Genomic DNA, 24,037 nt, shown 5'->3' with positions numbered 1-24,037 from the left:
GGCGAACAGCTTTTCCATCTCCTGCTGAAAGCCCCTGAATTCATGCAGCAAAGGATCGTCTTGGGCCACAAAGGGTACCGACCAGTCCGCGGTGCTACCACTCAGGTAGGATAGCACAAACGCGACCCGTGATTGGTCATTCGGAAAGGCCCCAAGCCTACAAAGGAAGTGCAGGTGGCACTGGTTCATGAACATTGCAAACCTCTTGGTATCCCCCGTAAATCATTTGGGCGGGGCCAAGGGAACTGCCCTAGGAAGGGTTATCTGAACGGGATTGGCTGATGGCGCTGGCATCGAGGGCACGCTTTCCGGCAATGGTGCATGCCCTGCTTGTGACTGGAGAAGTTGCGGCTTAAATCATCAGTGCGTACTTTGGCTACTATCAGCTCTCTCCTCAGGGTGTTGGTCTCCTACCTGGCTGCATGTACTTCGGAACGTAGCTGCCCCAACATGTGGGCTAACTGGTCGGTTTCTGACGTTTCCATGATGCCCAGGTGGATTTTTATGTGAGGCTTTGCATTCTGTAACGCTCACCTGGTATCCACGGGGACGTCACTCAGCCTGTTCTGACCTCTTACGACCTTAAACCCTTCCCTGGAGGCTATTCAACTGGAGACTGGGCCTGAAACACAGGATTGGTAGAGTTTAACTCCCTATTGTCTCTGTGTGCTTGAACCCCTTTTTCCCCGGGGTACAACCCTTCCCTTTGATCCACAGCTCACCTTGTTTTCTTGGATAGTGTGCTTCCATCCTGCCTTCAGCGCAGGGGCGCGTTGATTGATGCGGGCTCGTTGCTGCCTAGTTACTTCACTGGCAAGAGTAGAACAGGTAAGTATAAAGAGTCTTTTGAACAGTTCTCTAACTTCGTTCCTTTCCTTCCTTAGATGATGGCCGGCGTCCAGGGATGGCGGCGTGCTGCTGAGATGAGTAGCGCTGAAGGTGAGTACGAGCGCGATGCACCCCTTTCGTATTTGCATTGAAATTAGTTCTTTTTCTGTGTCTTTTAGGTGCCGCAACGTTTTCAGCGTGGGTGCCGGTTATGAAGAACAAATGCAGTGGGTAAGCGCGGTATGCAGCGCCTCTAGATGTTTCCACGCTAACCTGGAGCTCGTACAGTATGTAAAAATAAGCGAAGATTTGCAGAATGCTTACTAATGCCTTTTTTCTGTTCTTTTCCCTTTTCCTTAGGAAGCGGCGTGCCGGGATGGGAATGACACCGCCGAAGATGCCCGCAGAACAGAAGGAGCGATGACTGATGGGCAGAAGCGCCGCAAGGTAAGGCTGTTCCTAACAGTGTTCTTGTTCTTGCAGGAGCTGAGCGCAGGTGCAGAAAACCCAAAGCATGTTTCTCAGCCTGGCTGTGGCTTAAATAGTCTCTGGGTATCCCAGGTGCCTCTGGCCTGAACCACACCCAAAAGACTAGACCGCACATGCAGTTCTGGGAACCGAATATGTGGGGGCATCCATCTTATCCCCATCAATGCACTACAAGGCCAATCCCCAATGTTATCCTATGGGAGTGAGTGGGTCCGGTGCCACAAACACCAAGTCTGACTCCAAGTGGGTCTTGGATGTATGGAGAGGCCCTTGAGGGCCATGTAGGTGATTGTGGCCTGGCTCCAGCCTGACATCTTGGAGGGCTGGGAACATGAGGGGCAGGAATCATGACAGATGGAAGAGCAAGAAGGCCACCTCTTTGAAGGGGGCTCCTTCTCTTCCTGCTGCTTCAGCAGCACCCACTGCGATTCATGCTCCGGACAGGGCAGTGTACGGTGGTAATCCTAGACTCAACTCCTGAGGGAGCAGAGGCAGAAGACCCTCCTGCAGGTGAGGTGCTCAACCCAGAGGATCACCCCGACCTTCAATGCTTGCTGGCTGAAGGGGGCCATCTAGGGGAGACTTCTGTAAGGGACAGAGAGAGTGCCACTCTCTCGAGGGTCTGAGGAAACAGGCCCAGGCACAAGGTGAAGTGCCTAGGTCTTTCCGGATTTATTGGGAGGGTGAGCTCCTTTGTAGTGAGCCCACTCAGCCTGAACCTGGTGCCCTCAAGAGGTTGGTGGTACCCCAGGTTTACAGGCCCTTCCTACTGCAGCTGGTGCATGAGGTGCCCTCAGCTGGTCATCTTGGGACTAAGAAGAATACGCAGAGGCTCTCTGCCCATTTCTACTGGCCCTGGATGGAAGTAGAAGAGATGTTCCACTGCAGGAGCTGCCCTACTTGTCAGCTGTCTGGCAAAACCGGAGGGAGTGTCTTTGCCCCACTGCAGCCTTTGCCAGTGGTTGGCACGCCATTTGAGAGGGTTGGCACTGACATTGTCAGTCCCCTTAACCCTCCCACTTCAGGTGGACGTCGGTTCATCCTGGTCTTGGTTCATCATGCCACCTGGTACCCTGAGGCTATACCACTTCAGACCATTACAGCCAAGGTGGTTGCCCGGGCTCTCCTCAGCATTTTTACCACGGAAGTCCCTGGGGTTGCCCCTCAAGTACTCCACGTCAACAGGCTCAAGCCTTTCCATAGGCGAGCAGATGTCTCATGTCTCTTGCTAGCTTCAGAGCAAGAGGAGGATGAGAGTGAGCACCTTCCTGATTTGCTGCGTAGCAACCCTCAGGATGGCTCAGTGGAGGGAGTGCATCTCTCTCCAGATCTGACACCAGAGCAGCAGAGGGGCTGCAGGGCTTTGCTCTGGAAGTATTCCCCTCTGTTCTCACTGACACCAGCCCTCACCCCATGGTACAGGCACAAAATTGACACTGGTGACAGTGTACCTCTCAAAAGCAAGTGCTATCGAATGTCAGACACGGTTAAAAACCACATCCACGCTGAGGTCGCCAGGATGTTGGATCGGGGTGTTATCAAACCCTCAAGCCATCCCTGGTCCAGTCCAGTGGGCCTTGTCCCCAAAGCAAGTTCCCAGGCAGGTACCAAGGATTGGCGGTTCTGTGTGGACTACAGAGGGGTCAATGTCATCACCAAAACTGACGCACACACATTGCCCAGGGTTGAGAGCTCATGGACACCATAGGTGTTGCCAAATTTGTGAGCACCTTTGACCTTATCTCAGGCTATTGGCAAATAGCTCTGACGGACCATGCCAAGGAAAAGACTGCGAGGGACTCTACCCGTTTAGAGTCATGCCTTTTGGGTTGAAGAATGCACCTGCCACCTTCCAAAGATTAGTCAACCACACGCTCAGTGGGCCGGAGGCCTTTTGTGAGGCATACTTAGACGACATTGCCATCTACAGTTCCACCTGGGTAGAGCATTTGACTCATTTGGAAAAGGATTAAAGCACACAAATGAACAGGGACAAAGAACCGAAACAACACACAATCCTGTGTTCAATGTACATGTTTTTAGTAATGGTTATTATCAGTGTTTCGGACATGAACGGCTGCAGTAATAGCCTACCTTTAAAGGCCTTCATCAGGACGGAGTAGTGGAAAGAGAAGAGGGTTTCCCTTGAATTCTGCCGAAAAAATGGGACAGAGACACTGGTCAGGGAAATGTGTAGTCACAATGAACGTGTGATTACATATGGAGTGTCTCCCAGAGGAGAACCAAAACAAAACTTACCGTGTCCAAGTGGAACCAAGGATAGGAGTTGTAGGACCACCTGGTGTTTAGTCAGCGGATCAAAAAGAAATACATTCTTGGTTAAGGTCCAATCTGTAAGAGGGAACAAAGGATTACTTAAAATAATCGTGGCTCCAAGGGTGATTGCAAAACTATGAGCCGAAAATGGCAGCCAAGGGAGAGCTTACCTTGGTTGCAAGGCTCGAAGCACATTGAGTGGGTGTGGAGTAGTCAAAAATAGATCAAACAACCTCTGCTGTGCGCTTATAAGTCTCACCTATACAGTGGAGATGTAAAAAAGTACCTCTTAATGGAGTACACAGAGCATGCCCACATACGTATGTCAAAATATGGGTGCTGTGTGGGACGTGTCTGTGGAGTTAACGGGCACCGGGGACCGTTTATGTGTCTGTTACTAGGGAAAAACAGGAGACAAACCCGTGCATCCCCTATAGACCAAGCCAGTAAGGTAAACTGCTTGGTCTGTCAAGCTGGTGATGGTCGTGCAATTAGTGAGAGATCCCGTTAGTGCGGTGGACAGCTCAATCTAGCAAGTTTGTAATGATTGTGCTATTGGAGACATATCTTGTTGGTGTCAATACATATTTAACGTGTCTCAAACAAGTATGGATTAGAATGATGCGCCTAGCCATTAGTAGTGGGTGCCAGTGCAGGCATACAGGGTGCAGCAAAGACGAGCCGTGTTTTACCTGGTCAGCATGTTCTGAGCGATTCTACTAGACTGGTGGGGCCTCCGGCAACACTTCCCGCATGTAATTAATTCAAATCAGCCACATGATTAAGCCGTTGCGTTTGCCATGACAACCACTCGTAAACATTAGGTTTTCTGATCATCTATTTTACAGACATAACTCCAGTATCCATGTAAATTGCTTAATTGGCACCATGGTACTGCTGCAACAGTGTAAACCACATGCACATTTGGGCTCCTCGTGGCACGCCACATAGGCACACCCAAAATGGCCACCGTTATATAAACAAAGGTTACCATGGCTACGCTATCTCGTTGCCAGAGGCACCGCCAGTCAAGTAGAAGCGCTCAGAACGCACCTACGACGACCGCCACTATCGACCGAGGTTCGGAAGACGGCTGTAACCTCGTCGACCAGAGCCGCAGCGCTCCATTGCCTAAGACACTTTCGGAGACCGATGGATAACCACGAAGACCAGGTAAAAAAAGCCACATTCCAGGAGCAATTAAAGAAAAATAAAAAAAGGAAAAATGCAGTTTAAAGGGAAAAACAGACAGCAGACAAAACCAGCACAGCAGCCAGGAAGACGAGAGGATCCAGGAAGAACCAAGGTAAGGACAATCCAGGCCTTAAATTGATTCAGATTAAATAACAGCATAATGCATAGAAGTGCAGTTGTTCATGGGGTTGAATCCCACCTCGTACAGAACGGTCCTCCGTGTGTCAGGTTGTCCACTGCATGCTGTTATTTAATCTGAATCAATTTAAGGCCTGGATTTGAAAAGGCAATCTCTGCCGAAACACGTGTCATCCTTAAAGGCTATGAATTAAAATAAAAAGGAACACACAGCTCCTATTGAAACTATTTGTCTACCTTTTCATTCTTCGGCGCATTGTCAGTTGTAAGCTCACCCAAACCAGAACCATTTGTAACAAACGGAGTGGAGGGTCTCGATGTCTCCGTAGCAGCTTACCCAAATGCGACGCATGATCTAAATATGTACTCAATCTACAACCAGGAACTATACACATTTTTCAATCCAACTTCCTATCAGGTCGCGAAAGGTACCTTTTGAAAGGTGTCATCCAAAAAAGTCCCTCACTAGTTACGCATCAAGGTAAGGACAAAACAAGAAAGGGCAAGAAGGAATTCAAGAACTCAGAAGGACTGGAGAACGGAGAAACAAAGGAGAGCGCTGAGCAGGGAACAATATTTCCCTGCGTTGAGACGTGCGGTCCTAAAAGTCGCGGGGTCTGTTAAGCCCAAAAACCGGAAGAAACGGAGGCAGCATATGACTGTAGCCCAAACACTAGACCGCAGCAAGTGCTCCCATAGGAAATAGCAGGGGCCATCTTGCAGGTAGAAATGGCACCCGCGAATCACACAGAGCACCGACAGCCAAACAAAAGGGACTAGGCACAACGATTCATGACAGCTTCTCCCTCCCCAGAGGTTTACCAGGAAGCAGACTATGGAACTTCCTGAGCAAGGCAGGGGCATGGATGAAGGAGACAGGTTTCGCATGAACGTTCAGATGGTGGGTATCCTTTCCATTCCACAGGGTATTGTAGGCGCCCCCTGGTATATCGGGAATCGCAAATGCAAGAGACTTCAAATTCAAGCTGTTGGGCAGCAGTGAGCAAAGGAGGAGGTATTCTGGCTGTAGAAGGAGAGGCAACATATGGTTTCAAAAGGCAGACATGAAAAACAGGGTGTATTCTTTTCCAGGAAGCTGGCAGACGAAGACAGAAAGCCAGGGGTTGATCTGGCTTACAATAAAAAAGGGCCAAAAAAACCTGGCGAATGTTTGGTAGGGTCAAGATGTCTAAGCAGGTATCTAGCTGAGAGCCAGACCTTGTCACCCACCACGTACGGGGGATTGGCTTTGTATTTGTGTCTGCATAATGCATGGTAGCTTCTCTGGCCTTTTCAAGGTGTTTTGTGGCCTATTTGTGGCCTGTTTGTGCACCTCTTTAAGGTCAGCTACCCAGGTGTTGACTGACGGGATAGCACAGGACTCGGGCCTGCCCGAAGGTGTGATTTTAGGGTGAAAACCATAGGGCTAGTCTTCAAGGAATTGTTCTAAGGTTTGGTTGACACTCTCGGTTATTCCGTTACTCTGAGAATGGTAACCTGAGGACAGTGATATTTTAATCCGTAAGAGTTTACACAACTGAGACCAAAATCTGGATATATACTGACTACCTCGATCAGATATGATGGTTGAGGGTAGCCCGTGTAAGCCAAAAATGTAATGAAAAAAGACACCTGCAATTTCTGCTGCTGTTGGTTATTTAGGCAAGGGAATGAAATGAGCCATTCTTGAAAAAGTGTCAATGGTTAACATTATCGTTGTACAAACCTTGGAGGGAGGCAGATCAATAATAAAGTCTGCGGCTATGATTTGCCAGGGTCTTGTGGGTAATGATGGTTAATGCAACAATCCTACTGGTTTGTCTTTAGGAATTTTCTTCCGAGAGCTGTGAGAAACATGAAGGTGTCTCCCCAACTAGTCCCTGAGGATCTGCCATCCTGGTGGCCAGGACACAGCCATCACTATTGGATCCAGTTCCTGGGTGTGGAGCAGTGAGGGAGGATCACTTGGATGGGGGTTCTCGGGGAGTGGAAGTGGGACACTGACGGGTGAGACACGGTATCCCCCTTCTATTAACACCTTTTCCCCAACCTACCACATAGGATACGCAAACACTCTAACCCCGCCCTTTTCCAACACAAACACTTTCATAAAGGACGACAGACTAACACCTGAGCCATTTACCTGATATGTCCCAACACAACGGTCAGGCAAGTCAGGCAACTGACCAGAATCACACACACCTGACATCCCTTTCTCTCCCTCACAGGGATAAAAGATGGAGCACGAGAGCACAATACAAGCAAGGCAGACCGCATATTGAGAGAACTAACTCAGCACGGCAGTTCAAGAGGAGGAGAAAGACGGCGCAAAATGAGAGGGTAACAAGGAGAGAAGCAACCTTGCCCTTTCCAACCAAGGCCAGTGCAATCTCCAAGGGAAGTGATTCCCGCCTTATAAAACTGATGACAAAGTTGGCAAGACTGAACTCGGAGGAGGGAAGCCGATAAACCAGGGGTAACATCTAAAATCCTAATATACAGTGTGTTGACATGAGTGAACCCGGCTGAGGGAGGTCCACAGTAAACTGTTCAAAAAAGACATAAAAGGATTCATGAATCTCACAAACAAAATTGCATTGAAAGCCATAGTGAACTCAAAGGAGGGAGGTGAACAGTAGAGTAGGATCTGAGCTCGAAAGAGAGGGGATCCAAGGGTGAGAAGCCAACACCCACCAACCTGTGAATGCAAGGATCTGAGCCCGGAAGAAGGGGGTCCATGGGTGAGAAGCCGACACCCACCAACCCTTGAATGCATCAAATAACAGTGCAACAGAGAAAGTCTTAGATTACATGCCAGAGTGAACCCGATAGAGGGAGGCTGATATTCGTGAGGCTAATATTCGAGAGGGGGTCTCAGTCCGGAAGAGGGGGACCCAAGGGTGAGGAACCATCACCTTAAGTGCAACCAGAAAAATAACTTTTGTTCAACTTTTGTTTTGTACTCTGAACCTGTCGGGCCCTCACAAGCAAGAAAACGTAACTACCGAAGGTCCTTATACCATTACGATCTTTTTGTGGGTCTGAGCCCGGAAGAGGGCAACCAGGGGTGAAAAAGGCATCACCCAACGTATGTACCGAAAGGATCTTTTGTTTATTGTTTTAAAACCCATCAGATCCTCGGAGGCAAGAGATTATTTCTAGGAAAGAGACTTAACCACTGACGGCCCTGATTTCTGAGGGCGGAACTGTTGGCTCATGCTGAGAAAGCTTGAGTGTGTGCTGTGCTCCAGAATCCTATCTTCTCCTGTGCTTAAAATGAGTGGGAAAGGAGGCCCAGACTACCGCATCCTGACTTAATATTTGTGAACACTTCCTTCTTTCTTATGAACATGTATTTAGCCTAAGGATTGGAAATAGGTTTTTCTTAGTATTGGCCCTTTTTCCAGACCAGACGCCACTAGGACTGCCTTATTATTGTTTGATGGTCAAAGCTTGCTGCCATCTTAGATTTAGATTTGGTTTAGGCTTTTTTCCAACCTACCTACAGTTTAATAAACACCCTTGAACTGTGATCACTTGTGTCTATCTTTACTGTTACCACCATGAGTTCCTTGCAGCGCAAACCAAGCATGAAGAGACATAGCATTCTAGGCCACCAAAAGGGTCTTTGTAAATTCTGCAGTGTAGCGATAATCCCGCGGTGACCCGTAGATGGAAGGTCATGACACAATTGTAGGGCAGTAGTTCAAGCATCTTTTGAGGGTAGATACAGTTGTCCATTCCTAAAGAGGTAACCATTCTTTTTGTGGAGTCCCCAAAGTATATGATGCGAGGTGTCTAGCCATTCTTGAGAGTGGAGTGTATTCCGCCGTACCTGGTCTAGGAATCTATCCACATGGCACAAAAAAACGTTCTTTGTCGAACAGGTGGAATGGCGCACAGGAATATCGCAACGTGAACGGGTCGCCTGGTCAAGGTGTCCACAGTGGTATTCTGTGAGCCCGGAACATAGGTCATATTGAGCAAAGGAATATGCCTAACGAGCCTGTCGACTATTGCGACATTCCATGGACTGCAATACCTGTAGATTTCAATGGTCTACCCTGATATGAACCGGGTGAAAGGCACCAAGTAAGAGGTGTCCCCAATCATGGAAAGCATATCTCATGGCCAACAACTACTTTTCCAGGACTGAGTAATGCGTTTCACTGTCTGTCAAGGTATGGGACAGATATGCTATAGGGTGTTCTATACCATTCCCCTGCATCTGTTTCAACACTGCTCCAATGGCAGCTTCTGATGCATCGGTCTCAAAAATAAAAAGGTTTGATGGTATGGCTGAGAAAGAATTGGTGCTTGGTGCTGGTACTTCTTAAGATGACAAAAGGCTGTTTCCTGTTTGTTTGACCAAAGGAAAGAAGTTGCTTTCTTTAAGAGATGAGTGATGGGTAGGACTATGGTAGAGAAGTTGGGTATGAACTTGTGCACAACGGCACAGCTGAATAATCGTATCAGTGCAGCAATCATTGAATTGTTAGTCAGAAGCGGCCTCTCTATCGTTGGACTGATTTACTGGCACTGCAGCTGGAGGTGAAGCTTGACGTTGCCCATAGGCTTTGAGGTGATTTCCTCTGATTTGGTGTAGAGCTGTGTGCTGCGAGCGAGGGAAGTGAGTCCTGGTGTTATGGAGTCTCGAGGTTTAAACCTTGGAATAGAACAGCAACTCGAAAACCAACAGGGGCAGTCTCAGGTGGGCCTGGGAAACTGTGGCCGTAAGGTGTATTTCTATATTGCCGCAATTTCAGCCGACGCTCGCTCTGGTGTGAGGAGGAGCAAGGCATACACCACTCAGAGCCCAGCGTTTCCAGCAGGGTAATCTGTGAAAATGGAGTCCTCAGGGCTCATAGTTGTTCTGTTCTCTCCTACCTGTGCGCTGCCGGGGGAGAGAAGGTGTGTGGCCCGCGGGCCGAGGCCTAACTAAGCAGCTCATAAAATCATACGCACACGCATGGCTTGCATTCTGCCTGGAACTGCCTCATAGTGGGGGCAGGGCTTTTATTCAAGGAGCCTTACATCACCGCGTCACGGGACGTAAGTGTGATGCTGGAAATGCATCTGAGGGACAGGGCCTCTGAATCCTTGTCCTTTACTGCTTTTTACCGTGTGTTCTGTCATGTTTTCTGCCCAGGAGTCCATGTGGGACTCCTGGCAGTGCAGCTCTCTCTTTTGGTTTGGTGAACAGACCCATGGGATACCCTTATGGCACCCATGGGTAGGGGTACAAACCTGTGCCCCTACTGTATGTTTTTGGGCACCTGTGGGTGGCCCACAGAGCAGGGTATGGGCTGGTGGCAGCTCCATGCTGAATTCGACAGGTGCTCTGGGTGTCCTCCATTTTGGGATACCCAGGCCCTGCCATTGGGATCTGTTGATTCCTGATAGGAAACCTGTTATCTTGTTTTCCCAAAGTCCTGGGAAGCCCTGTCTCTGTCCCTTCCCCCTGACTGGCTGTTGGGTGGAAGTTCCATATATGGTGTTGTTGTGAAGGCCCAGCTAGACCCACTGGAGCCTTCCCAGTGACTGTATGTTGTGGGTACCTCCTGTGGGTGGGACCTGGGTGAATGGAGTGTGTGGCCAATATACACTCCTTGTTGTGGTTGTCTGGTTTCTGGCATGAGAGACAAAGACTGAGACAGCCCTGCCCGAAACTGGCCTGAATGCAGTATGTAGTGTTGAATGGCTGGGTACTTGTCCCAATCCACATTCCCTGTTGTGAGTGTCTGGAAGGGAGGAGTGTGGCCTGAATGCACTGTGTGCCTGATTGGCTGACTGACTGCATGAATGCCCTTCTGTATGATTGGCTGCTGAGTGTGTGCCAGCAGTGTGGATGAGAGACAGGATAGTATATCTGGGGACCTCTCACCACTGGTAGTTGGTTCAGAAGCAGCCAGGTGTTCAGGAACGTTCAGGAACGTTCAGAAGCATCCTGGAGTGGAGTCTCCACTCTAAGAGTAACTGGAACTGCTGATCCTCGACGTCCAGCTGGAAGAAGAAGACTTGCTGTGGCATTTGCTTCGACCGATCCGAAGGCTGTCGAATTTGTCGAAGACTGACCCGAGCGAGGACCTGGTAAGGCGCCCTCTTCCCGTGCTCCGAGGGACCATCGAGCACCGCTCCATCTTCGCCGAAGCGCCCTGGAAGACAGACCCCCGAAAGGCTGCCGACCCGAGACGGGACCGCCGAGGAGATCGAAGTGAAGCACCCGGACATCGACGTCGTCGAAGTCCATTGCCGTCGACCAGGGTTCGCAAGTTTGTGTAACCGCTGGAGGCCCGTCGAAGTTGTGTTGCCCAGCCGTGGGAACCACTTGATGCCGTGCCGCCGACGACCGGAGCCGTCCGCTCCTTTGCCTAAGAACATTCAATCGAAGGACTCTCTCGACCGCATCGTCGACCACTTATCCTGCCGGAGAAAGTCGAGGACGACCAACGCGCCGAGGAGAAATCTGCCGGTGGGTTTCCCGCCACCCGAAGACCCCAAAGACTCGAACGACTCGACGCCCTTGCTGGGCCTCCGTCTCCACAATCTTTGCGGTCCAGAACTATTGTCACCGAGGTGCCCCGCACGCCTCTGCCTTGCAGGACGCCGACGCTCCGACGCCGACGAGCACCGCTCGGACGAAGCTGCTGCCTCATCGACACCGTTCTACCTTGTTCGTCGACGGACGTTCGACGCCCCGTGCCTCCCGCTTGAAGAGGAAGGCATTCAAGAAGGGCCGTCGATTCCCCGTCACCGAACAGCGAGTTCCTCGACGTTTGTCGACGCCTCTTCAAAGAACTCGACTCCACCAGGTACATTGGGGGGGTAAAAACATTATAGAAGGGAATAAGACTGGCAGAACAATATATGGACTGGGCGTGCTCTATATCATTGTTTTACAGGTTGCCCAGGTGGGGGGATCTCCACACAGAACTGTGCCTAGTGGTAGGAGCCAGTATTCTGCCTATTGCTCAACCATCTTATTTTCTCTCCTCTTTCTATTGCTGGTTTCACTCTATTGATCTGTGTGCCATTGTTACAGTATTGTTGATGCACTTTACTAGGATCTAGTACAAAGGGTGGTACCACTTTAGAATTGTATATATGTGTCATTGTTGATTTTCCGGAGTACAAAGTGAGTTATTGTGATAAGTGTACATAACCTTGACTATTGATGATATAAAGACTGTGTTCTAACCAATACAGTGAGTGGACATTCCTTTGTGGGGGCTTGGGGACTACACTGTACTTAAGAACCAGCCTGCATCACCTCCTGAGAAGCTAGGCCTTGATTGCTCGCCCATTGCTACCGTATCAGAGAATCTTGGCTGGGGTCCTCTGTGCCTCTCTTCCACCATATAGGGAGCAGAAGTACAGACACCCCCCACCGGTTCGTTGCAGTAAGGCGTACACAACATTCCTGCTTTTTTCCAACAACATTTAACAAAGCACACTATAGAGGATCATGTCAAACTGATGCAACTTAACTCAACTGTACATTCTAGCCCAGCACATATTACAGTTCTACCACTTATAGCCTTTTAGTCTTTTTGGGGATCTCGGTGCAGTCCTTAAGGCATAGCGCCCACATCTAGGGGCTGACCCCGGACTTGCATCCTGTTGTGGCTTACCTTCCTTATTTCGAGACACCTCCTCCGGTTCATCCAGCAGTCCATCTGTTCTGTGCCTCACGGTCGACTCCCCCTCGGGTTGTTGGTGCTCATCCTCCAGCGGCGAACCTGCCTCCTCTGAGGGCTGCTGGTCCCCATCAGTCCACATTTGTTGTGGCACCCCCTTGAACCATGATGCGTTCCTGGTGATCTGTCGCTGCCCCCATGTGGCCGTTACCATGGTTCCCCGTCGTCGCGTTATGATCCAGGGGACCAAGTCGTACTGGGTGTCCAGCTTCTTTTTCAAAGGGATTCGCATCACCAGTACTTGATCGCCAACTTGATCGCTGACTTGGTGTCTGGATTCTTTTGCATGTCTCTTGATGCTCATGCGCTCATTCGTCATGGCCCTCCTTTGGTTGGTGCGTTTGCTGTCCTAGGTGTCTGTGCCCCTGCTTGGGTGGTGTTGAATGGCAACATTTTTCACTGTGCCGTACATGATGTCTGCCGGTGGTAGTCCCGTGTGTAACGCTTACCTTAGCTCTGCAGGGGTACCTGGAAATCCTCTTCTGCTGACAACCTCTCCTTGGATGCAATGGTGAGAACAGACTTCTAAAGCGTGTTTCTGAAAGGGAATGCACCAAGATGTAAGCAGATGGTGTTGTGTGGGAACCACCGCCCACCCAGTATCTCCCAAACCTTCAACCTCTGGGGCCCTTTCTCACCTGCTTTAGTAAGATATGGAGCTATCCATCCTGCTAATCTTAACAGGGGAGCTTTGGATGCAACCAGTTACATCACTGGGTATTGGAGTTCCACACAGACTCGCTGTGGCGTGAATGTCTTTGCGTGCGTGTCTTCTTGGGTAAGTATGCACACGTGACAATGCTTCTTGCGCGTGTGCTTAAGTTCGGTATTTTGCCAAGGCGCCTTGTTGTCTTGCCTTTCAATGTCCTTATCAATTTTTGTTTAAGCGCTTTGCAATGCAAATGTTCCTGTTGCTTTTGGTTTCAGCACTTTATGAATGTCCTTATTGCTTTTTTGTCAAGCACATTATAAATGTCCTTATTGCTTTTGGTTTCAGCGCTTTATAAATGTCTTTATTGCTTTTGTTTTCAGCGCTTTATAAATGTCCTTATCAGAGCGCCGTTATGCCAGACGCTGTATCCCTTCCACATTAACCTTCTTTCTTGTATCTTTTCTTAGGGGCTGCTGATCCATGAGGAAACCGCTTCCACGGCAAAGGCACGCGGCGTGTAGATGTCAGGTAGCAGCTGTTTGTCGGAGCGATGACACGTGGAACCGGAGATTCCTGGAAGCTGCTGCTGTCGAAGCAGTGACGCGTGAAGTCGGGGGTTCCTGGACGTCGTAGCGGAGAAGATCAGGTTTCAAACAGGTAAGAACTGCTGGGGATCGGAGGGGCCGTGACCCGTAATGTCTTTAATGACCTATGCTTTCTCTTGCAGGAACGATGCCGGGAGCGTCACGCTGAGTTAGCAGAACGACACGAAGCAAAGAGCTGGGCCTGGGTGGGGCTTTAAATAGTGAGCCACACCCCAAAAGACTGGCCTGCTGCATTGGATGCCTCCATGTTAGGGGAACCAAGGAATGGCAGCAAGAATGGCTGCCCTGAAGTGCATAAATAAAGAGTCCCTCATTAACCCCTGACTGCCCATCTCCCATTAACCCATGAAATTCCTGCTTCCACTAGCTTATGAAAGTGCATGGCACCAATCACGCCATGCCTGCACCCACCTTGCCCCTGTTTGTGACTTAGTCCAGGGCCCCCTGTGTGTGAGAACCCTTTGTGTGTGCGCCTGCTTTGATACTGGTGCAGCAGAGTTGGGGCAGGGAACCGTGGTCATGACACAGTGGTGCTGTGGGGTGTCACTCGATAGCTCCTTAGAAATCGGTACAGGTCCACCCTCCACGGGCTTGAGTGCGCTCGGGATAGGCGTAGCACCTTGGTGAGGGTTCGCATGATCTCTGTGTCTCCGTTGGCTTGTGGCCATCTCGGCGTGATGTGGTGGTATTGGATGTTCAGATCATCCAGCTACTTTTTGATTTCCGCCCCTTGGAAGGGTGGCCCGTTGTCGCTCTGGATGCGTTGTGGTAGGCCATGGGTGGCGAAGATCTTTTCTAGAGCCGGTATCACCATGTCTGCGGATGTGGATGACACGATTTCTACCTCCGGATATCTTGAGTGGTCATCAATGGCTACTAACAGATACATGCCTTCCTAGACTGGGCAAAAGTCAATGCTGATCGCATCCCATCTTGAGGATCCCCGGTCTGCCGCTTGTATAGGTTCGGGGTTCGGTGGTGCACTTGTGATTTGACACGGGAGGCATGCTGTTGTGAGTGGTTCTACCTTGGTGTCGATGTGCGGGAACCATACTCAGTGTCTGATTCTGGCTTTGGTCCTGACCATGCCTTGGTGGCCTTTGTAGTAAGAAATCCACAAATTCGCTGTGTTCAGGAGCCAGGAAGAAACACTCTGGAGGCCTATTGTAGTCCATTTTAAGGGCTAGGACGCATAGTTCATCATCTCATTATTTTTCAGGGCCCATTGCAGGTAAGAGTATTAGGGAATTTGTTTTAAACCGTTCCAGTTGAAAAAAAAGTAATGTGGATCAAAACCACAGCTCACTTTCACACTACACACATGAATGAATTCCATGATTTAAGTCTAATAGAGCATATGGAATCTTTACCAGCTGAGCTACCCAGAAGCAGTGGAATAACAATCGTTAACCAAACCACCCATACAAGGTCCTCAATCTGATCTCATTAACTTCATCGAAAATAGAGAAGAGTGTGTGGGTAATAAATTAGAGCAGTGTACTACAGAAAGAGAAGTTTAACTAACATGCACCACACCCTTAGGGAAGTGGACAATCAGATCAAATTGACACCCCCGCCCTTTCATCCCTAAATATGGTCCTACGTTTGTTTGTGACCTTGTATGACGAGGTAGGCATCCACTCTATTATGCTCGCAAACATTAGTGTGAGAGTGGATGAGTTGACTATGCTATAGTATCCTCTACAAGGCACTACCCAACCAGTTATCTGTCAATGAGGGAAATGCCGAAATAAATAACATAATTTCTCACCCCGAGGAATGTAATCCTTCAAAAACATTGCAAAAAAAGAACAAAGATCTTCTTAATGGAGGTGGATGCCATAAGAAACCCAAAAATGTAAAGACTACAAAACCAAGAATGCTTTGACTTGAAACTTTTTCTGGAAACTGTTTCTCGTGGCATTTAAAGGGATGTCGAATAGTCATTACCTGTGTGGAAGTGAAGCTGCTAAAGCCATTGGAAACCAGGGTAACCGAATTACCCATGATACGATACTCCCAGAGGAGGATGCGGTCAGTAAATATATTCCAAAGTCATCTTTACAGGAAAAAGAGAATGCTACCAGTGTTGACCCTGTGCAGAATCAAAGTACTAAGAAGAGTCAAGCTGAAATAAAACTAAGAATCCATCTTTGACTAATAACACCAGTGTACCTATGACTACTTCTGTCTCAATTCAAACAGGTTTAGATCTTTTGGACCTAAATGGTCCAAGAATATCTCCTCTCACCGTATTGAAGACATTTGTGAAGGGGGAACCCCCTCTGAGACTTTTTGATCTGAGTCAAAAAACAAAAAGTGATGACATTGAGAATGTAAACTATGCCACTCCAGAAAATCCTGATGTGTATAGTAAATTGTTAGATGAGCAATGTTAAGAAAGGCATGTTGAGGGAATGACGGACAGAAGTGTAAGAAGGAAAGAAGTGGACGAACAATTTAATCTGTTCCACAATGTGAGAATGAGGGGAGAACCTGTGTAAAAAGAAATTCTTAGAGAGATGAAAATGATTGGAGATTGGGCGATAAGAGAGTGGAACTGGGAAAGCCCATCAAAAAGTAAGCCAAATAGACTACCTGAGCAAATATTTTTTTTAAAAACAATTGTATTTATTTAATACCAACAGTGCAATTTACAGACTCATATCCATTCACATGATAATACACAGCTGATTGTGTCTGTTCCCTTACCACCCAACACCCCCACCAGGTCCACAGCCTATTCCACCTTCATTATCTCCTAACACATTACATCCGACTGTACCAAGTATTTACATTTGTAGCTAGTCTGCCCATTTTGGCGGGGCATTTGATACCCTTTAGGTCTCAGAGTGTGCAGAGGTCATCACTTCCTGAAACATATGCTTCCAAGCATCTAAGTATACATTTTGTTCTCCTTTGCCCCGACGGGCTGCCTCTTGCCACACTGAGGTTTCTGCCAGCGTCCATTTTTGGAGTTCTCTCCACCACAGGTGCACTTCCGGCCCCTTGTGCTCTTTCCAAACCATTGCTATCCAGTGTTTTGCCAGATGTATGCTAGGTCTTTCAACTTACTAACATATCTTGCTTGCTTCGGTCGTTCAAAAATGCCCAGCATACAGGCTGTGGGAGTTGCGCGTATCTAATGTTATCCTTGCCTTGGCGAAGGCTTGAGCTATCTCTTCCCAGTATTGTCGGATCTTCATACAGGCCAAGAACATGTGTACCAGGTCTGCATTAATCAATCCACACTTTGGGCAGGTCTGCCCCGTTGCTTTACTAAATTCGGTGATTTTCTTAGGGGTTAGATATGCCCTATGAGTTACATACAACTGAATCAACTGCAGCTTTGCATTTCTGGACACTTTTTTATGATAAGCTATCGCCCTGCCCCAGACTTCTTCTGTCAATTGCTCATGCAGGTCTGCTTCCTAGCTACGCCTGGTCTGGGCAAGCATATCCCCCCGCTGTGACATTAATAACTCATATATTCTCAATACTGCATGCCCTTCTTCTGAAATATCGTAAAATGTTTCTATTATTTCATCTTCCTGCAGTTCCCCGTCTGTTTCCGGCCATTTCTGCTTTAACTTGGTTAGGAGTGCTGCGTGAATTATGACTTGTCCTACATGTATGCCTGTTGGTGAGGTGAGAGCATTGAAGTCCATCGGTCTCCCCTCTAGTTCTAAGTCTCCCACCGTCACTACCCCCATGGGTTCCCAATACTTCCTCACATTTAGTCTGAGTTGTGGATCCTCCACCTTTAGTGTTACCAATGGGATCTGGGGAAGTAGGGTGCTTCATTCTCTACAAAGCGACAGGCCCTGTGCCATATTGTCCTACCCAGCGTCAGCAGCAGCGGGGCTGTCAGTCATGTGGCGCTACGGTCCTTCTCACTTCTTTCAAAAAAAATGTGGTGAATGCCGGCTGTAGCAACCAGGTGTCCTGGGTCAGTTCATCTGACAGCCAGTTTGTGATGAATTGAAGTTGGCACGCCACGAAATATGCTTCAAAATTGGGCACTTTTATAACCCCTTGATCGTACAGACTGCAATTTCATTAGTGCCATCCGGCATCTCGAGTTGTGCCATAAGAAGCTAAGACATGTAGTGTCTAGTTTCCTAAAAAATCCTTTAGGTGTATCATACGGGATGTTAGTGAAAAAATACAGGAGCCTCGGGAGCACCACCATCTTTAACAACGCAGCCCTCCCCTCAGTGAGAGCGGCAATCTGGCACAAAAAGTCATGGACTTCTCAATCTTATCTACCGCTTTTAGTGTGTTCTGTATGTGCTCTGTCTTGGGTTCATGGGAAATATCTACTCCCAGGTATCTAAATGTTTTCACCTCCCACTTAATCGATAGCACTGGCAATGCGTTCAGAGACTTCCCTCTATAGCCTGCTAAGGGGAATAAACATGATTTCTGCGCATTAATCGTGATACCCGATAGGTCTGTGTAGCACTCAAACACATCTAAAATATAATATATGTTGGTTTCTGGATGCTGTAAGTATAAAAGCATATTGTCTGCATATAGGGAAATCACATTCTTACTACCCTGTGTAATATGCCTCCATCTGAATATTCCTTCCGGAGATACACCACTAATGGCTCAAAGGCCAATATAAATAACGTAGGAGACCAGGGGCAGCCCTAACTCGTGCCTTTACCTAACAGCCATTGATCTGAATTATGGGTGCCTGTGTTGACTCTTGCTTTATAGGATCCTTACCCATTTTATGTTTGTGGGCCCCATGCCAAAACGCTTAAGCACTGCCAACACCCATGGCCAACTAAACGAGTCAAATGCTTTGACCGCGTCTAGCAGGGCCATGGCGTAATGTCTTGGGTATAATCAACGATATGGTGCAACCTCCTCAGGTTACATGCAATATATCTGTCTGGAACGTATCCCAACTGGTCCGGGTGTACAAGCTTGGATATTTCCGGCTTAAGACTATTGCCCATTAGGGCTGTGAGTATTTTCTCATCCTGATTAAGCAACGAAAGTGGTCTATAACATCTGCAATCAGTGTCAAGCTTGTTGGGCTTCAATAGTGGGATAATTGACTCTCGGCGACATTGGTAGGGTGCCTGTGTCTAGCGCCTCATTCAGCATGGCAGCGGGGGCGTAACATATGCAATTAATTCTTTATCAAATTTGCTCGGTACTGCATCTGCCCCTGGAGCTTTACCGGTCGGCAGCCCTCTAATAGTGGACTGTAATTCATCTATGGTTATGGGAGCTTCTAGCCTGCCAGCTGCCGCTGCATCCAGTTTGGGGAGATCAATCTGTGCTAGAGCCTCGTCTATCTCAGACGATTGTGTTACTGATGTCTCTGCATATAGCTTCTTTTGCATAGCCAGGCCAGCAAGCGTCCCGGCTTATCCCTCTTCAGCGTGTTGCCTTTCTACTTATTTCTTAAAGCTCAGCTTGCCCAATCTTTCCCAGTGCTCCAGACATTCCTGCAGCAGACGGGTAACTTCGTGAGCCCGTTTCCCAGGCGTCTCTCCCAAATGGTCTATGGCTTCTAATTTAGTTTCCACCTTGTGTAAATCTCTTTCTGTCATGGCTTGCATTCCCTTTGCTTTAGCTATTGCTGCCCCCCTAATCACTACTTTGAAGGCTTCCCACAGTGTACCAACTGACTTTACACTCCCTGTGTTTTTAAAGTAGTCCTTCACACCCTCTCTTAGATGTTCCCGGAACGCTGCATCTCTCAGGGATTCACCTCTAAGCTTCCAAGTTGGAATACATGCCCAAGGAGGGAAGGTCTGTCATGTGACCACCAGGGGAGCTTGGTCTGATAATACTCGTGCTTTGTATTCTGCCATTTTAAATTCACCTAGGGTCTCTTCCCCTGTGAAGACATAGTCCGGTCTGGTGTATAGATCTTTGGGGGCATTGTAATGTGAATATCCCTGGGCTTGCGGGTGTAGGACCCACCATATGTCGGACAATTTGAATGCTTGCAACAGTGTATTCAAGGCTTTAGCTCAAGGGGCTGGATGTATGAATTTATCATCTGATCTGTCCAGTTGCGGGGTTTAGCGGGCAATTGAAGTCTCCCCACCCCCATACCAATGTACCATCTCTATATGGGCTAATTTGGGGGTATAGATAACGGAAGTAGGCTGCTGTATCGTGGTTTGGGGCATAGGTGTTGATAATATAGAGCTCTCTCTGTTCGACAAATCCCTGCACTACCATCATCCTACCATCTTTATCTTTAAAAGTCTTGAGGACTCTGAATGGCACAGATGGCGCCACCCATATCAAAACCCCTCTAGCATATGTTGAATATGGCAAGCCCAGAGTTGTGCCATTCCATTTCCTAGATAGGGTGGCTAGTTTCTCCCCTGTAATGTGCATTTCCTGCAGGAGTGCTATGTCAATTTTCTGGTGGCACGCCTATGGCATTATTCTATTACGTTTGATATAACTATTCAGCCCCCTGACATTCCAGGAAGCTATCTTAAGTTCCCCCATCCCAAATAAATACTCCTACACACCTTAAAAGTCTGATGCGAATATTATACATGTTTTATGTGGATCTATAGGCTAACTCCCATCTAACTACCCCAACTCCCATTAAACCCAAAAACAGTTGCCCAGCTCAATATTTTGTGCCCAGGCATCCCCGCTTCTCACTCCCGCCCCAGTTGCTTGTTCTGGTGCCTGGAGTGCAGCAGGCGGATACGTAACTGCTAGTATCCGAAAAACACATCCACTCTTAGGTGAAGGACTCTTCCTTGCAGTGCGTTCCTAGATGGAGACTACACTGCTGGCTCCTGCAGTCCAAAGAGGTGTTAGTGCCTGAGTCTTTGCAAAGAGGTCACACACCATTGCAGTCAGTCGGCTGTGCCCGGCCATATCGTCACAGATCCCCATCAGATCCTTCAGCACGTATCCCCCTCGCTTGTCGTTTGATTGTCCGCTCTGGTTGGCAAGTTTTCCATGTCCATCCACTTATGCGCCTCCTCAGGGCTGTCGAAAAAGATGGCACGCCCATTGCTTATGATTTTCAACCTTGCCGGATATAGCAACATGTACTTGAGATTCGCCACCCGTAGCTTCCTCTTGACCGATGTGAAGTGCATTCTTTGTTTCTGCAACTGCAAAGTGTAGTTCGGGTATGCCGTAATATTGGACGATGCTCGCTGTATCGTACCGCCTTTCCAGAAGTGTTCGAGGATGCTTTCTCTGTCTTTGTAATTTAATATCCGGGCTCTTATGGGACGTGGTGGTGCTCCTGGCAGTGGTTTCCTCACCAGGGACCTGTGCACCCTTTATACTGTGAAACCCTGAGTGAGGGTGCTCAGACCGATTTCTTGCAGCAGATTATTCTCAATGAAGTTGGTAGGGTTTGCACCCTCTTCCCCTTCAGGGAGTCCGATGATTCTCATGTTACTGCATCTGGCCCACCCTTCTGCATCTTCCACTCTTCCCTCCAGGTTCTGCAATTGTTGCTGCAGTACCGTTCCATCTCTTGAGGTGTCCTTCAAGCTGACTGTGTTTACTGCGACTTCCTTTTAAAGAGCTCCTGTGCGTTCTGAGAGTGACCAGACATCTTGCCTCAGGAGGTTCACGTCCAGGCTGATGGCATCCATTTTGGATTCCAATGCAATCTTCAGGGCTGCTATGGCATCCAGGACCTGCTGGTCCCCCTTCATATAGACCTGCTCTTCTTGTGGTGATGGGGTCACTGGCATTGTGCTATCAGTTGGGTTTGTGGGTTTAGTAAATGGGTCTAATGTGGGTTGCTTGGACATTTTTTTTGGGACTTAGACGCCATGGCTGGTTCTCACAGCGCTGGTTAATTTGCCCACCTTTGTTCCACACTTGCCCCTTGTTTATTACACTCGTCGCCAGCAGGCAGTGGGTGGAGGCTGCTTCTGTATCCAAGGCTGCAATATCAGCGCTGTGGTGCTCCCAATGTACTCAGCAGATGGACGAAAGGTAGCCACCTGCACTTTCGTGTGTTGCACACTTTCTGATATCTGATGTATTCCGCCCCAGGTGGGTTGGCCCGTGCACTTCCGCGTGACTATTTTGTCTCATGGACATATTTCAGTTTAATCTCATTCTTTGGGAATCTCCTGTGCTTATTGAAGGCTGGTAGTCGTATCATAGATCACCTTCAGTGCTACAACCTTGGGCTTTGCATGAAAGTGCTTTTTTTTCCACCTCATCTCATGCCACAGTCATTTACGTGCATGCCCTCATGTGTTGCCATGCAGCCCTATGCCTCCAACCGGGCCATTTGCCCTGCCGCAGCAGCCAACTGCTAAATACGGCTTACATCTGCTTCTCGGGGTTTGTTGTCTCGTTCAGTGCTGATTCGTGCCCAGCTCCTGTCCGTGTCCAACTATTAGTTGTTAGAATGTTCTTGTATACTCCGGCGCATGTGCCTTTTACATGGGGCCCTGTTCCTGGCCTGTGCCTGCATGGATGTTGGATTGCTCAGTTCGGTGTAATATGCGCTCTGGTGCCTTGTTCTATATTTGCTTGCTCCTTCTCCAGCAAGCTGTGGATTGGGCTGGCATCTGCGTCTGCCTGCCTTCAGTAACCGGCTGTGGCCGACGTCTGCCTTCCGTGATTGTTACTGGTGCTCAGAGTCTGGCAGAGGGGCTAAATCCTGGGCGCAGACCCGCTTTCGTGCACCCTGGAGCCCGTACTGTGCTCAGAGTTATTTGCACATCTTCTGCTATACTTCAAGGCAGAATGTCTCCAGGGCCGCCTCCGTCTCTGTTCGAACTACCACTTATGTTTGCGGAACCTCCAGCAATAACACAGGGACCGTCTGTGTGCTCGCCGCTCCACTCTCCACTTGTTGGGCTCTTCCGCCCTCCTGTGCGCGGTGCAGCTGCTCGTACCGCATCAGCTAATTCGCACTCTGACACACAACCCGGCAGGACCAGACCCTTCCATGGACACGATTCAGGATCCAGCCGGCCCGAAGGGTTCCTTGGCTGCCACTTGAAGCAACTCAATGCTGCGTTGTCTCTGTGCATACGCAGCTGTCTCGTTTCCGCCACCATTTTGGGTTCTCTGCCGCTTGCCGGGCTGTGTTTTTACGTGAGTCTTTTCTCCGCAATACGTACACCAGCAACTCTCAGCTTGCACATACCCGTGCCCGCACTCTATCCAGTGTTGTGTTGACAGACATTAACACACTCTGGAGTCTGTGTTTCAGGCCAGGATCATGCAGGATCGGCAGGAGCAGAAGGAAACATGTCCCTACTGCATGGCCACTTAGCCACACCCCACCTCAGCGAATTAGGAGTGAAATGCTGCATGATATGGGAAATGACTCTCGAAACAGGCATAAATGTGTAGCAAAAGCAGTAATGAAATCTTGAAAACAGAGAGATACTACAAATAGTAGTAGAACTACAAATGTAGGTAGCCTTATAAACCATATGTACAAACCACATGAGATCACTAGGTCAAAGAGCCCGGAATTACTCATGAAGGCTTCACAGTCGCATCAGAACACACAGGAGGCATCAGAACAAGAAAGGAAAGAGTTTGATAAATATAATCATTTACAATCTTTGCATTTGAGACAATCAGCCATGAATCAGACCCCCCAGAAAACCATGCCTCCAAGTAATGTTTACACATACATTTGGTATATCCAAAAGTATATGTTTAAACAGAAGAAATGTTTTACTTTTACTAGCTGAGATACAAAATCTAAGAATGATCGCTCAAGAGATATAGAGAGAGTTGAGTTCCCGGACAAGAAAGATTTTAACTGTTCTGTGGTGCACTTCAACTCTAGCTTGGTAATGGATCTAGTGATTTGTGAAACAGAAAGACTACGGCATCAAGGATTTGTGGTAGCCCAAATTGATACTGAGAAGTTATAAACATGGAAAATACAGGGTGGAATAATTAATGGAAATCAAAGCGCAGTCAAAGGACAAGCAGTAATAAAGGAAGCTGAACAAATTGATTGGACAAGGCACTCAGTCAGTGAGTTAGATGGGAGAACTATCCTCGGTAGCGAAATGGATGACATGTCTAAGAACCCGCAGCCGATCTTCTCACTCCTGTCATGCAATATTAGAGGTTTTGCTAAATTCACTACCAACATGTTGATAATAGATCAGCTGAAATACTTCTCCATAGTATGTTTTCAGGAAACT

The sequence above is a fragment of the Ambystoma mexicanum genome, chromosome 3q (assembly GCF_040938575.1).
Source record: "Ambystoma mexicanum isolate Mex_15411 chromosome 3q, UKY_AmexF1_1, whole genome shotgun sequence".
In the NCBI taxonomy this organism is placed as follows: Eukaryota; Metazoa; Chordata; class Amphibia; order Caudata; family Ambystomatidae; genus Ambystoma; species Ambystoma mexicanum.
This window is presented reverse-complemented; position numbering follows the sequence as displayed.